Source organism: Xenopus laevis, chromosome 3S (assembly GCF_017654675.1).
Source record: "Xenopus laevis strain J_2021 chromosome 3S, Xenopus_laevis_v10.1, whole genome shotgun sequence".
In the NCBI taxonomy this organism is placed as follows: domain Eukaryota; kingdom Metazoa; phylum Chordata; class Amphibia; order Anura; family Pipidae; genus Xenopus; species Xenopus laevis.
Genome location: NC_054376.1, coordinates 20,259,224 through 20,274,997, shown reverse-complemented (window position 1 = coordinate 20,274,997; position 15,774 = coordinate 20,259,224). Strand labels below are relative to the sequence as shown.

At 40.2% G+C, this 15,774-nt stretch overlaps 1 pseudogene; it reads left to right on the top strand.

The window, feature by feature from the left end:
• Positions 1 to 15,774, top strand: part of evi5l.S — a 166,513-nt pseudogene that overhangs the window by 126,263 nt on the left and 24,476 nt on the right.

The following is a 15,774-nucleotide window of genomic DNA, read 5'->3' as shown; positions in this document are numbered from 1 at the left end:
CACGGACAAACATAAAACAATGCCTGTGTGCTGGTTAAAGACAACAATAGTAATAATCAAAAAGAAAACCGCACCAAACAGGTCTTTATATGAAAAAAACAAAAGGTTTTATTTGATCAACGTTTCTGCTCATCGATCTAACAGCAGCCGTAGTTGTATGGCTCTCATCGCAGCCAGACCCAGGTGATGTTAACGGGTGAATCCGCCCTGGACTGTTTGTGAAGGGCGGATTCACCCGTTAACATCACCTGGGTCTGGCTGCGATAAGAGCCATACAACTCCGGATGCTGTTAGATCGATACGGTGCACATATCCATTTTTTACACCATTGCTTAGTGCATTTTGATGGTCTGTGTAAGACCAACTCACCTCCTATGTACACCTGGCTGCATTTGGCGTAGGTGAGCACCGTTCCACACTGGAAGTTGTAAGATTTGATGCAGTGTTTATCCGTATACTTCACAACTTGTTTGCTTATGTGCCGCTTCCTGACTACTTCACTACATAGCTTGTGCAAGGTGAACACTTTAAAAATGTAAAGGAACTGTTCGGACTTCTCTGAGTGGTAATTAACCTCCCTGTGGTGTAATCTGTCAGTATCTTACAGTTTTGGGGATATGAGCGTGTTATTTCCAACTACCCTGCGGACTGGGTGTGCAGTTAATGCATATGTATGGGTGATAATATACCTTTACACACCTTCCAGCAACACTGACTGTGGATTTAAACAGATGAATCGATACCATAACTTCTAGAGACACGGATCGGGACTGTATACCGTGCGTGATACTGGGACTAGGTCATACTTTATACAACTTTAATAATATTTTTGTATATATATTTTTTCTATATATATATTTTGTTTTTTTTTCTCTCTATATATTTTTTTGTGTGTTTTTGGCTTTTTTACGTACTGGGGTTGTTTCAGACTTATATAAAATTCTGAGATGGTTAGATAAACACTAGTGGAATATCAAAATCACGTTAATATGTCAAGTTACGGACATTCATCAAGTGTTAAAGTATGTAAATTAGTGATTCAAAATTCCCTCCTACACCCACGTTAGTGTTACACATTGATATAGGGAATCTTTTAGGTGAATAAGCTGCACTGAATATTGGTATGGTAAGGGTTATTTGTTACACAAAATATGACACATTGTTTTTGCGCACACTACACGTTTACATCCCGTAAGTATCCGGATAAGTAGGAATGGTCTCAAATGAGGGGGTCCAGACAGTGGAAAGGGTGCAGGATTTACTATGGACGCTGCTACACCGGGCAATAGGTTTAAGACACATAGCAGTGAGGCACACAAGGGGTTATGCTACATTTGTTATTTTCTATACATTAGCAGGGCCCGATTTCATAATTTCCTAGGGGCACAATGAGTGGTAGTTTTTATACTGAACATATATGATGGATAGAGCTTCAGAGCAGGCCTGTCAACTGTGCTCATTTTTTGTTAAAACTTTCTGTAACATTATTTAAAACTGTGACAATGAAGTGATAAGTGACAGTAAAAGTACTATATTGAAACAATGTTACATTACATGGTGATTTTAACAGTAGAAGTATTATATTGTCTAAACATAGAGATCATTAACAAAATGCTGTTTATATTTGTGCTATGCACTTTTTAATACATTTCTTGAGATGTTATTAGTGATATTTAAATTGGCAGTGATGATCTGGTAATGTAATCAATACGTCAGTTCCCATTTGTCTAGATTCCCGCCAAATCCTTGTATTTATGGCATTCTCATAAACAATTAGACACTTTGAGAAAGGCCTCGGAGGAGGCCGAAACGTCAGACTCGCATGTTTTAATAAAACTTTTTATTCATTATCTAAGACCTGAGAGTGCGGATCCTTCTCTTGCTTGGTGTATATATATATATGTATATATATATATCTATCTATATATATCTATATATATCTATATATATATATATATATATATATATATATATATATATATTTGGCCGAATCCTAATAAGGATATGCAAATTAGGGTGGGGAAGGAAAAGATGGGAAAAATCTTTTACTTGTTTTGTGATGAAAAATCATGTGACTTTCCCTTCTGTCCCTAATTTACATGTGCAAATTAGGATTTGGTTCGACCAGGCACATGGATTTGGCCGAATACAAATCCTACTGAAAAAGGCCAAATATATATATACAGTTAGGTCCATAAATATTTGGACAGAGACAACTTTTTTCTTATTTTGGTTCTGTACATTACCACAATGAATGATGCAGTTGAATTGCAGACTTTCAGCTTTAATTCAGTGAGTTGAACAAAAAGATAAAAATGTGAGGAACTAAAGCCTTTTTTTAACACAATCACTTCATTTCAGGGGCTCAAAAGCAATTGGACAACTGACTCAAAGGCTATTTCATGGGCAGGTGTGAGCAATTCCTTTGTTATGTCATTATCAATGAAGCAGATAAAAGCCCTGGAGTTGATTTGAGGGGGGGGTGCTTGTATGTGGAAGATTTTGCTGTGAACAGACAACATGCGGTCAAAGGAGCTCTCCATGCAGATGAAACAAGCCATCCTTAAGCTGCAAAAACAGAAAAAAACCCATCAGAGAAATTGCTACACTATTAGGAGTGGCAAAATCTACAGTTTGGTACATCCTGAGAAAGAAAGCACTGGTGAACTCAGCAACGCAAAAAGAGCCGGGCGTCCACCGAAGACAACAGTGGTGGACGATTGTAGAATCATTTCCATGGTGAAGAGAAACCCCTTCACAACAGCCAAACAAGTGAACAACACTTTCCAGGAGGTAGGCGTATTGATATCCAAGTCTACTATAATGACAAGACTGCAGGAAAGTAAATACAGAGGGTGCACTGCAAGGCGCAAGCCACTCATAATCATCAAGAATAGAAAAGATAGATTGGACTTTGCTAAAAAACAACCTCTAAAAAAGCCAGCCTTCTGGAAAAACATTCTTTTGACAGATGAAACCAAAATCAACCTCTATCAGAATGATGGCAAGAAAAAAATATGGAGAAGGCATGGAACAGCTCATGATCCAAAGCATACCACATCTATAAAACATGGCGGAGGCAGTGTGATGACTTGGGTTTGCATGGCTGCCAGTGGCACTTGGACACTAATGTTTATCGGTGATGTGACACAGGACAGAAGCAGCCAAATGAATTTTGAGGTGTTCAGATGCATACTGTCTGCTCAAATCCAGCTAAATGCAGTCAAATTGATTGGGAGGCTTTTGATAATACAGATGGACAAAGAAGTGAATATTCTTGAATGGCCAAGTCACCTGATCTGAACCCAATTGAGCATGCATTTCACTTGTTGAAGACTAAACTTCGGACAGAAAGGCCCACAAACAAACAGCAACTGAAAGCCACTGCAGTAAAGCCCTGGCAGAGCATTAAAAAGGAGGAAACCCAGAATCTGGTGATGTCCATGAGTTTAAGACTTCAGGCTGTCATTGCCCGCAAAGGGTTTTCAACCAAGTATTAGAAATGAACAATTTATTTTCAGTTTTTTAATTTGTCCAATTAAGTTTTGGCCACATATTTCTGAATTACAGAAAAATATTATGTACATACATTTCTGGGGTTCTATTCCTTGATCTGTATGTAATCAGTATAGATAACATAAAGCTCAAACAGTCAAAATAAGTTATAAAATCAATATCAGGGGCTAGTGGAGTGGGGGGAGGAGAAGGGGCAGTGGAGGCTAATGAGGGAGGAAGGTTTGTGACAGTCAGGAGGGGAAGTAGGGGACAGAAGGGTAGGGGGCTAGTCCACAGCTTTTCCAAAACAACAAATTCGCCATTTTGGCTGAAGATGCTGGGGAGGAAAGCTCTGAACTGGTGTGTATGGAGCAGGCTGACTCTCAAAGCACCCTTGGAGGCAGTGGCTCTAATATGGGTGGTGGGGGGAGTGCAAGGAAGGAAAGGCAGGTTCTAGGGGATTCAATTATTAGAAAGGTGGATAGGGTAATCTGCCGTAAGGACTTTTCATGCCAGACAGTCTGCTGCTTGCCTGGTGCTAGGGTTCGGCATGTTTTGGAACGAGTGGACAGATTATTGGGGGGGCTGGGGAAGACCTAGCAGTCTTGGTACACACAGGTACCAATGACAAAGTTAGAGGAGGTGGTGAAGTCCTCAAGAACAATTTTAAAAAACTAGGTGTAAAGTTGAGGGCAAGGACTTTCAAGGTAATTTTCTCAGATATTACCTGTGCAACGTGCAATGCTAAGAAGACAGCGGGAGTTTAGGGAAATTAATGCGTGGCTGAGAGATTGGTGTAGGGAGGAGGGTTTTTTGAGAACTGGGCTGATTTGTCAGTCAGCTACAGGCTCTTTGCTACGGATGGGCTGCACCTCAATGATGATGGTGCAGCTGTTTTGGGGGGAGAAGATGGATAGACTGTTGGAGGAGATTTTAAACTAGGTGTGGGGGGAGAGGGTTAAGTAAAAGATTCAGTGGAAGACAGGTTAGATGAGATTGTGGGCAAAGGAAGGGAAAATGGGGAGGAGATTTGGTTGGGGGCACTGTTAAGGATAAGGAGGACCACATGTCATTTGTTCATTAAATGTATGTTTGCAAATGCAAGGAGTCTGACTGGTAAAATGGGAGAGCTGGAGGTGCTGATGCTGGAGGGAAAATATGATGTGACTGGTGTTGCCGAAACATGGCTGAATGAGTTGCATTACCCCCTAGACCCCCTAATGTAAGTGAGGAGGAGGAGGCTAAGCTCCTGATGCAAATTGAAAAGGCTGCTAGTTGGGGTAAAGTAATGATAATGGGGGATTCTAATTACCCAGATATTGACTGCAGCAACAGTACTGCCAGATCAGTTAATGGGAATAAGTTTATGAACTTGTTGCATGACAATTTTATGGCACAGGTTGTTGAGGAGCCAACCAGAAATGACCCAGAACTTATAGAAAATGTGCAAGTCATTGAACCCCTGGGTAATAGTGACTATAATGTTATATCATTTTTTTTTTTTTTAAATTTCACTTTTTATTTTTAAAAACAAAAAAAAATTAACAGCTTGATATATCATATCCAAAATATGCATACCTATTTCCAGACAATGATTAATACTACACTTATTCTTAAGCTTAACATTTTGGTTCATGTATTACAAACAAAGACAATGTGTAAAAGAAACGGATCTGCACACACACCGATTAGTGCAGTCGGGGATTATCCCCTTTTATTCAGCCACCAAACATCAACGTTTCGGGGGGGAACACCCACCCTTCATCAGGATACAATTATTTGTGCAGTCACCCATTTAAACCCAACTTCCCACGCCTTCTTTTCCCATCATGCAATTTGCCATAAAAATTAACCCTTATGTGGGATACAGGAAATTCGACCTATATGTTACATACAATAAAGCAATCAATTTGGTACAACAGTCCACAAAATGATCTTTTTCTTTCTCAAAGTGCCCATGTGCAATAATTATTATAAAATATGGTATCAAAACATTATTTTAAACAACTTTTTCTAAAAAACCACATACATTAAACACCATATTGCAAAAAACCATGTGTTGTATTATAATACCTTACTGCCCTTGGGATTTTCTAATAACCCTTAATATTATATGTGATCATTCAGCAGTTCTTATCTGTAAGAAATGAATAAAAACATGCAAGAAGGTTAAAAACAGTTTTTCTCTCATAAGAAACGCGTGTAACTAAAATTCTCGTTAAGGCCCTTTGGTGTGAGTGTTTTTAGCTGCCAAATCCAAAAGGCCTCCCGTCTTAACAATGACCTCTTATCTATTTCACCTTTCTCCCTGTGTATAACCTCTAATATTTGCCATCTGAGTTGAGAAATGTTATGTTTTGCTTCGAAAAAATGTTTCGCCAGGAAGGTTTCCTTTTTAAATTTCTCTTTCTCTTTTTTTTTTGGCCTATAATAGCCCCTTCTCCCTTCTCTTCAGGTTTATAATTCCTTATTCTACTCTTATGTTCATTCATCCGAGTTTTAAACGCTCTGGAAGCCACATAACATAGGCCGCACGGACACTTTAACAGATAAATCACCCCTTCAGTGTCACACGTAGCGTATTGTTTTAATTTAATATCGTGACCCATAGTGGGATGTTGGCAAATTTCCCCTTTAATGACTCCAGTACAATGCCTGCACTGAAAGCATGGATAAGTGCCTTTCCTGTTAGATATTGGTTTCTTTATAATTTTTCTAAAATCAGTTTTAGTGAGTCCATTAGCTATACTCTTTCCTTTTTTATAGCTAAAAAGGGGTTTATCATCAAAGAGTTTACCAAAGGTTTTATCCCTCTGTAAGATCGGCCAATGTTGTAATATAGTTTTTCTAATAAAAGCGTGGGCCAAAAGTAGTTACACAAACCGTATTTTGTTTTTTGTTATTCCTCTCTTTTTTCTTAGTTTCCAGAAGTTCTTTCCTGTCAATGCCCTTGACTTCATCCTTTATAGCCTGCAGGTCCTTTCCCCCATAACCCCTCTCTTGGAATTGTTGCACAAGCCCTTTCGCTTGGCTGTCATACAATTCATTAGAAGAGGTGATTCTTCTAGCACGTATAAATTGACTTTTAGGCAACCCTCTGGTGACCCCTACTGGATGAAAACTATCTTTCCTCAATAGGTTATTTCTATCTGTCAATTTCTTATACAGGTCTGTAATAAACCTTCCTTCCGAAAATGTCACCTGCACATCTAGATAGTTAACTGTTAGGGGGCCCTTAGTCATAGTGAATTTTATGGTGTCATGTATTCCATTTAAATAGATGAAGAAGTCAGATAATGTTTCCTCACTCCCTGTCCATACCAGAAACATATCGTCCACGTAGCGTTGCCACATGGCGATATGTTGCTTGTACACTGGATGTTTTAATACATGTGTATGTTCAAATTGGTGCATGTACATATTCGCGGGCGCCATGTTTGCCCCCATACTTATTCCCTGTATCTGTAGATAAAAATCAGAATCAAAACGGAAATAATTCCGTTTGAGGATAAGTTCCATACAATCACATAAAAAGTTGACTTCATGCATGGGCAATTTTTCTTTAGACAAATATTCTCTACAGCACTCAATCCCTTCGTCATGCCTGATAGATGTATACAGGTCCTTGACGTCAATTGTGCACAAAATGGGTGCACGGGCATCTATATTGACCTCATTCAAAATATTCAAAAAATGGGTAGTGTCTTTGAGACAAGTATCCAACTTGGGCAGGATCTCTTGCAGGTATGTATCAACATAAATTGCTAGGGGTTGCAACAGTGAGTCCACACCGGAGACAATAGGCCTTCCTGGGGGATTAACCAATGTTTTGTGAACTTTAGGCAATAGATAGAAAATTGGTACCCTTGGATTTTCTTTCACCAACAGACCTTCTATCTCCGGTATGATACTCCCTGAGAGACAAGCTTCATTCAAAAAAACCTTGATATCAGTTTTCAGTCTGTCAGTGGGGTCATACTCCAATTTACAATAATGGTTGGTATTGGACAACTGCCGTTTGACCTCTGTGAGATAATCATCTGTATTAACAATAACTATTCCTCCCCCTTTATCTGCCTTTTTAATAGTAATACTTTTATCGTTTTGTAGATTAGACAATGCTTTTCTTTCGTTGTAAGTAAGATTATTTGTTTTAGGCACCAAATATGCCTGTAATTCTCTTTCAATATCACTATAAACCATATTGGAAAAAGTTTCAATGGAAGCATTGTTTACTACCGGATTAAAAGTACTACGATTCTTCAATTTGCTATACATCACCTCTTTTTTGTTTCTGGGCCATATCCCCTTATTCTTATCCATAAATAAAATTTTTAACTTGAGAGATCTCACAAATTTAAACATTTCAATCTGTACCACAAATCAAAAACTCTTTGATGATAAACCCCTTTTTAGCTATAAAAAAGGAAAGAGTATAGCTAATGGACTCACTAAAACTGATTTTAGAAAAATTATAAAGAAACCAATATCTAACAGGAAAGGCACTTATCCATGCTTTCAGTGCGGGCATTGTACTGGAGTCATTAAAGGGGAAATTTGCCAACACCCCACTATGGGTCACGATATTAAATTAAAACAATACGCTACGTGTGACACTGAAGGGGTGATTTATCTGTTAAAGTGTCCGTGCGGCCTATGTTATGTGGGGCAGACTTCCAGAGCGTTTAAAACTCGGATGAATGAACATAAGAGTAGACTAAGGAATTATAAACCTGAAGAGAAGGGGCTATTATAGGCCAAAAAAAAGAGAAAGAGAAATTTAAAAAGGAAACCCTCCTGGCGAAACATTTTTTCGAAGCAAAACATAACATTTCTCAACTCAGATGGCAAATATTAGAGGTTATACACAGGGAGAAAGGTGAAATAGATAAGAAGAGGTCATTGTTGAGACTGGAGGCCTTTTGGATTTGGCAGCTAAAAACACTCACACCAAAGGGCCTTAACGAGAATTTTAGTTACACGTGTTTCTTATGAGAGAAAAACTCTTTTTAACCTTCTTGCATGTTTTTATTCATTTCTTACAGATAAGAACTGCTGAATGATCACATATAATATTAAGGGTTATTAGAAAATCCCAAGGGCAGTAAGGTATTATAATACAACACATGGTTTTTTGCAATATGGTGTTTAATGTATGTGTTTTTTTTAGAAAAAGTTGTTTAAAATAATGTTTTGATACCATATTTTATAATAATTATTGCACATGGGCACTTTGAGAAAGAAAAAGATCATTTTGTGGACTGTTGTACCAAATTGATTGCTTTATTGTATGTAACATATAGGTCGAATTTCCTGTATCCCACATAAGGGTTAATTTTTATGGCAAATTGCATGATGGGAAAAGAAGGCGTGGGAAGTTGGGTTTAAATGGGTGACTGCACAAATAATTGTATCCTGATGAAGGGTGGGTGTTCCCCCCCGAAACGTTGATGTTTGGTGGCTGAATAAAAGGGGATAATCCCCGACTGCACTAATCGGTGTGTGTGCGGATCCGTTTCTTTTACACATTGGTTGCTAAGGGACCCGGCCGGGTCAACGGAAGGAACGCACCACCAGCTTGCAGGATTGGTGAACTACAGGTGTGCGGTAGGATAATTACATTGTTACAAACAAAGACAAACATCAAAGAAAAAAAAAAAAAAAACATTTATTCCCCTAATTGGCGGCTGGGTTCCCTCTTCCCTTCTGGATCTCAAACTCTCTCCCTTATCCATTTTTTCCTCTTTTCCCTTTAAACATGTAGTGCTAATGTCAATAGGGGATCCTTTTCATAAATCAGCCAGGGCATCCAGATTTTATCATATGCTCCCATATCATTCTGCAACATGTAGTTAAGCTTTTCATTGGTCGCTATATAGATTATCTTTGCTCTCAAGGATCTTAAAGGGATCGTTCTCTTTTTCCAATTGCTGGCTATAATCATTCTGGTTGCCATAAGTATATACTGGCTAAGCTTGTAAACTGGCTTTGTAAGATATTTTGGTTTATTTCCTAATAACATAACCATAGGATCTTTCCTAAATTTTATGTGTAATATATTTGAGAGGAGTTTGACCACCGAGTCCCAATATCGCAATGCAATTTTACACTCCCACCATATACACAACCATAGTCCCCCTCTCTTTGCAACCCCTAAAACAGCAAGGATCACAGATAGGGTATATCTTGTGTAATCTGGCCGGTACCAAATACGTTCTATGTAAAATTTTAATCAAAGTTTCTTTGACCAATACGCATGCGTTACCCTGGTTCGCTACCAGGCTACAGTAAGATCATTGTTGCGTTGTAAGTGATACATTAAAATCTTTTTCCCATTTTACCATATATGGATGTTTCCTTTTATTTGGTGGTGGTTGATTAAGCATTCTATAGGTTAAACTAAGAGCTCCTGGTGCAAGTGGAGTTTTAATACATATTGACTCAAAACATGAAGCCGTGAAAATTCTGTGATCACACAACATTACTTGTCTATTTACATAGTGCAGCAACTGCATAGCTCTAAATAGTTCCTGAGGGGGAGGTGAATAAGTGTCTTTTATTTGTGTCAGTGTAAGCGGTTTCGCTTTCCGTGTTAAAGATAGCAAAGTGGGGATACCCTTATCTATCCACCACCAGAAAAGTTTCCTGGACAATCCTGGGGGAAACTCGTGATTGTCCATCAATGGACTTAAAAGTGAAGGTGTAGAAACAAAACCATACTTCTTTGCTAGTGACTGCCAAAAACTTAACATATCTATGGTTATAGGTGACGGATCCACAAACTTTCTAAAAGATATTTTAGACATCCATAATATATGATGGATTGAATATGGGTAGATTAAATCGTTTTCTGAACCCATAGAGGGGCTAGAGCTCCGGCATGTTCAGGAACCCATTGGGCTATCCTAGCTGCCTGATAGTACTTTACAATATTTGGTGCTGAGAGCCATTTTTTTTATGCAGATATAAAATTCGTTATGATATACGAGGATATTTGTTCTGCCAAATAAAACTATTTATGTTAGTTTGAAAAGTATGTACTTCCTTTAGCGGGACTCTTATTGGTAGAGATCGAAACAGATAAAATTTTTGGAATCCGTACCATCTTGATACGTTGTATCCTTCCAGTCCAAGACAGGGGGTGCTTATCCCATTGCTGCATACTCTGTCTTAAGATTCTAAACATGGGGTTATAGTTAATTTTATAAAGTGAGGGTAGACTATTGGTTAATTTCACTCCTAGATATTGCAAGGAGTCCAAAATTAAGTTCTATCAGTTTCACAATATGCCCAGGGATGTTGCAGGGAAGCATTTCTGATTTCTCCTTGTTTATAGTGAGTCCTGACATCTTCGCAAAGATCCTCAAAGTTTCCATTAAATTTGGTAAAGATGTCAGAGGGTTAGTCAGATGTACTAATAAGTCGTCTGCAAATAATGACAATTTATATTCCTTCTCTCTCACCTTCTCACCCATAATGTCCACATTCTCTCTAATAGCCCTTGCCAGTGGCTCCATCGCTAGAGCAAATAGCGCTGGAGACAGCGGGCAGCCCTGCCTTGTCCCGCGCTGTATCGGAATAGCTTCTGGTGGAATAGTGACAGGGAGATTCAATTTAGCAGTTGGAAGATTATAGTACACCTTAAGAGTGTTTATCAATGTGGGGCCAACCTTTAACCTTTCCAGAATTCTAAATAGATATTGCCAACTGAGAGTATCGAATGCTTTCTCGATATCTAATGTTAGCAGGCATAAAGGTGTTTTTGATCTATTTGCATATGTTATCAAATTGATAATCTTCCGTATATTATCTGGTGCCTGTCTACCTGGCATAAAACCAATTTGGTCTTTATGTATTGTAACACCTATTTGGGCTGCATAGCACACAAATAGTTAAACTGTCCAGCTAGCAGTAGAAGCATGGGTTACACGCGACTTCACACAACAGGGTCAGGGCCTTCGCCATGTGGAAGTGTTCCCTCTATGGTGTAGTGCAACTACATCCCCCCAGGCGCCAGGAGGTTCTTGCAGTAAAACAGAAACGGTTTATTTAACTATGCACGAGGCAAGTGACCACAGGTTTAGTACTCACGCAGGAGCTGAGGCAATAGCACATTTCTCACACAGAGCTGCAGGCATTAGGCATTTCTCACAGAGGAAAGGTCTCCATTAGGCATTTGCAGTATTCACACACATTCCCTCCTGGAAGTTGTCAGGAAAGCAGCTTCTACCCTACAGTCCCTCTTCACTGAGGTCCCTGACTGGAGGCAACACATAAAGCCTCTGGGAAGCTACTCCCTTACTGCAAATCCTTGTTGGAGCTTCAGCTGCTCTTTCTCTCTCACCTCTCTGCCTTTCTCTCCTAGAGAGACTATAACAAGTCTGCCCTAGTGTAACTATTCCTCATTCACGGGGTTACCTGGTCCCCGACTTCTTCTCCAAAGCACATGGGCCTTTCTGGGCCTATCTGTGCCCAGGCTCCCCTGAGCACACCCAGCTGGATCACCATCCACAGGCCAAAGAGGAAGTGGCCACTCCCTACACACACTATATAGCAGTGTAGCAGGGGAGTGTCATTCTCTCCTGGCAGATCACTCTAAGAAAAAAGGTGGGGGCCTTAAAGCTGCAGGGCAGATTACCCAGTAGGGGTCCCTACATACACCCGGGGGAAAAACCCATTTCGTCCCGACAATGGTTTAAACATCCCCAACATATATCAACTTACAGTACCATCACATCCACTTCTGGTATCCTCTCCTAAGGCATACCTGGTAACAATGGTCACTGTAAAGGAAACACAGCATGCACAATACTGTATCAAACATTTTCAATTGCATAATAAACATTGCAGTTGGTCAACTTTATTACACATCAGCAAAAATACTTCTCCCCCTCCCAAGGGTCCACACAGGCCAGTCCTTGGGTGCAGAAACACTACTCAGCGAGTAGGTGAAGGCAGAAGAAATGGTGGTGGGGATCAATAGTCCTGAATTAGAACCCACTTAGTCCAGCAGTCCTTCCAGCCACAAAAAACAAGCAAGCAGCACTCTAGGCATCTCACTCTGCAGGAGTCCATAGAAGAGCTGTAGCAAACATCAGAAGAATCCATCCTCCAGGTTCTCCTCTTCCAGATCCATGATCCGGGATCACACATGAGCAGGAAATGGCTCCATCCGGGACATCCATCTTCCTCCCATCCAACTGACATCCGCAGGCCTTCGTGAAATTCGGGGCGAACCTCCAAGCCCGAACCCACGGCCAAATACTTCGAAGGAAATCCATACGATTCGAAGAATTCGTACGTTCCGTTTATCCACTTTGAAAAATTTGTACGATCCATTCGTACACTCCGACAAATTCGTACATCCATTCGTACGATTCGAACAAAACAATGCACAGCCTGGTTTTAGGGAATCGAGCCCCACGTTGGGCGCCAAATGTAACACCTATTTGGGCTGCATAGCACGCAAATAGTTAAACTGTCCAGCTAGCAGTAGAAGCATGGGTTACACGCGACTTCACACAACAGGGTCAGGGCCTTCGCCATGTGGAAGTGTTCCCTCTATGGTGTAGTGCAACTACATCCCCCCAGGCTACTGTGCATACAACAAAAGATGGGCGCCAGGAGGTTCTTGCAGTAAAACAGAAACGGTTTATTTAACTATGCACGAGGCAAGTGACCACAGGTTTAGTACTCATGCAGGAGCTGAGGCAATAGCACATTTCTCACACAGAGCTGCAGGCATTAGGCATTTCTCACAGAGGAAAGGTCTCCATTAGGCATTTGCAGTATTCACACACATTCCCTCCTGGAAGTTGTCAGGAAAGCAGCTTCTACCCTACAGTCCCTCTTCACTGAGGTCCCTGACTGGAGGCAACACATAAAGCCTCTGGGAAGCTACTCCCTTACTGCAAATCCTTGTTGGAGCTTCAGCTGCTCTTTCTCTCTCACCTCTCTGCCTTTCTCTCCTAGAGAGACTATAACAAGTCTGCCCTAGTGTAACTATTCCTCATTCACGGGGTTACCTGGTCCCCGACTTCTTCTCCAAAGCACATGGGCCTTTCTGGGCCTATCTGTGCCCAGGCTCCCCTGAGCACACCCAGCTGGATCACCATCCACAGGCCAAAGAGGAAGTGGCCACTCCCTACACACACTATATAGCAGTGTAGCAGGGGAGTGTCATTCTCTCCTGGCAGATCACTCTAAGAAAAAAGGTGGGGGCCTTAAAGCTGCAGGGCAGATTACCCAGTAGGGGTCCCTACAGTATAATATTGGTCAAAACTTTATTCAGTCTGGAAGCTAATATTGAAGCCAGAATCTTAACATTCACATTAAGTAATGATATCGGTCTATAGTTCTTTGGAGTTAATATATCTTTATTTGCTTTTGGTATGACCGATATCCTTGCCTCATTCATCTCTGAAGGAATCCAATTCCCCTTTGCTATATGCTGGTACAGATTATATAAATGCGGGTTTACTTGTTCTTGGAATTTTTTATAAAATAATGATGAAAACCCATCCGGCCCTGGGGCTTTGCCAACCTTCAGAGATTTAATGACTTCCTTAATTTCTAGGTGTGTAATCTCAGAATCCAATATGTTATCCATTTCCTGGGTACACGAGTTTGGGCCGTATTCCTTTAGAAAGATATCAATTCTGGCTAAGTTCTTTTCCTCCCTTTGTGAATACAAATGCTCATAATAAGCTGCAAATGTTCCTGCTATTCTATCCGGGGTCGATGTAATTCAACCATTTGCCAGTCTAATCTTGTTGATTGCTGGTGTACACTGACCCGCTCTCAACAAGTTAGCCAACATTTTCCCTGGCTTATTTGCAAACTTATAAAATGTAAAATTTGTCCTCCTGATAGCCCTGTCTGCTCCTTCCAACTGGCATGCCCTTAATTTCTGTCTCACTTCCTCAATCAACTTCCTACTACCAATTGAAAACTGCTGTCTATTGGTCTGTTCTCTTTTTTTTTTCTTCTTAGAGGCATATTTAATTAGAGATCCCCTAATAAAGGCTTTATAAGCCGCCCATATCCAAGCTGGTGACATATCTGATTTACAATTCTCTTTAAAAAACATTTCAGATTCCTGTATAATATACGAAACACATTCAGGGTCAGCTAACAAACCCTCATTTAATTTCCACATTGGACGTGTTAAAACAGGAGCTTGCAAGTCCAGAACAGACATTACCAGATCGTGATCCGACCAAGCACATTGGAGATGCTTAGATTCCATCAATGCCCCTGCATCCGAGGATTTTGTCAAAATATAGTAAATTCTCGAGTAATTATTATGGGCATGGGAATAGAATGTATAATCTCTTTTATCTCCATTTGCCTCTCTCCATGTATCACATAATTCATAGTCCCAAAGGATTTTATTAACCTTCTGCGTATTTCTTTTATGTCCAGATGTTGAGGTTGGAGAGGATCTATCTAGCATATAATTAAACAGGAGGTTAAAGTCCCCAGCCCAAATTACTCTTTCAGCGGAGGAGTATGGTAAGTGTTCAGCCATAGCTTCTAAAAAGGTTAAGGGAGACTCTACCGGTGCATAAGTATTTAAAATCACATATGTCTTGTCATACAATGTCCCCTGTATCACTATGTATCGACCATTATCGTCAATCTTAGTTTCAGAAACTACAAATGGAAATCGTCTATTAAAAAAGACTGCAACTCCACTATGCTTGCTTACATCTGAGGACAAAAAATACATGCCGAAATCCTTATGGAAAAATTTAGGAAATAGAGAAATTTTATTACTTACCGTAATTTCTATTTCCAAGTCACCTTCCATGGCAGCATTCACCAATATGAGTATTCCCGCCCCACAGGCCACTGGACAGGAAAGGGTTAACTCCAACTACTCTATAACATCCGCCCTGTTACACTCCCCCTTTGTCTATGTATCTTAGCTTCAGAAGGGAGGGGATTGGTGAATGCTGCCATGGAAGGTGACTTGGAAATAGAAATTACGGTAAGTAATAAAATTTCTCTATTTCCCAAGCCACCCATGGCAGCAATTCACCAATATGAGAATTCCCATAGTCAAGAAAAAAGAAATGAAGGGAGGGACAATCAATGCTTAAGTCTTTTAATTATGAATGCACCACAGCCTGTAAGACTTTCATCCCAAATCTAGCATCTTGGGATAGCCAAACATTCAATTTGTAATGCTTAATAAACGTATGTAAGGAGGACCATCTAGCCGCCTTAAAAATCGCTTCTGGCGGAGCCCTGGCTTCTGCCGCCCATGACGTAGCC